Source organism: Bacillus rossius, chromosome 11 (assembly GCF_032445375.1).
Source record: "Bacillus rossius redtenbacheri isolate Brsri chromosome 11, Brsri_v3, whole genome shotgun sequence".
Lineage (NCBI taxonomy): Eukaryota > Metazoa > Arthropoda > Insecta > Phasmatodea > Bacillidae > Bacillus > Bacillus rossius.
This window is the reverse complement of record NC_086338.1, coordinates 50,413,534-50,414,771: the sequence shown is the minus strand read 5'-3', so window position 1 is coordinate 50,414,771 and position 1,238 is coordinate 50,413,534.

The following is a 1,238-nucleotide window of genomic DNA, read 5'->3' as shown; positions in this document are numbered from 1 at the left end:
TGTAGGTGCATCTGATAATTTATTCACCTCTGTTACACACTTTGCGTTCGTGTCATGCTGGACTGCACCAACCGCGGAACGAATATAGAGGTATAGCGCGGACAAGGGGCCTACAAACACGTGACACGTTCCTTTGACCAATTAGCATCAAGGGTTTATATAAAAAAAGGGTGGAAAGTGAACTTTATTTTGAAGTGAAAATAACTGCAGCTACGCAAACTTAACCTGTGCTTTTAAAGTATCCTGCATTAAAACTCAGGATTTCACAGTTTATCATCATAAATATACAAATGTATGTATTAAAAAAAATTGGTTGTCTGTAAAGTCGGTTTACGGACGATAGTTTAACGTGACAACGTCATAACAAAACATTGATGAAATGATTGCATACTTTTATGAATAAAATTGAATCATTTTTATTTTAATAACAAAAGAATAAATACTTGACATTATACTAGTAATCAGATTTTTAAAATGCAAGAATAATTAACCTTTATAGCCAAAATTGTTGTTGTAACAAGCAATTAAAACCACATTAACTTTTCACTTCACTTTATAAACAGTCGACGATACAGTTCACGTGTAGATGTAAGTTGTGTGCTGCCGCTGTCTTTCTTCTCCTCGGACGCATAGGCCAATCGAGTGGAAGAGAGATACCTAGATGCGGCGCAAGAGTACAATGAGCGTAACGGGACACAGCGTAACGGAACAATGCGCGTAACGAGACATTTTTTCGTGCGTGCAGCCGGCGTTCATCGATTTATTAGACGTCGTCACGTCAAAAAGTGACACAATTCCGGAAGAAACTTTGGGCACAGGATTTACTGTAAATCGCCTTCACGAGTACAGGGGAACAGAATCGATGTTTTCCTATACGCGGTGACGGTGACACATCATCTTGGCAAGGCGCGCAGAAGCCTGAGATAAGTTTGCATCTGTACTCAACACACGGGACCAACCGTTTCCAACTCCTGCGACAAGATGTCCTCTCACTTAACGGGACGAACAGCGAGGCGAGCTCAGATCTCAGTTGGTTTACTGGCCTTGGTCATCCCCAAGCACATGGTAACACTCCTACCTTCGCCTCATGGTCTGCGCCACATGGTTATGCGCCCAAGAAAATGGCTGAAGTATTGTGTTTGCACTGTGGAAACAGTTTTAAAATTGCTGTATTTTTACAGAGGTGACTTGTGTTTGACAACGGAGACTCTAATTCATAGTTAGCTGAACCACCATCA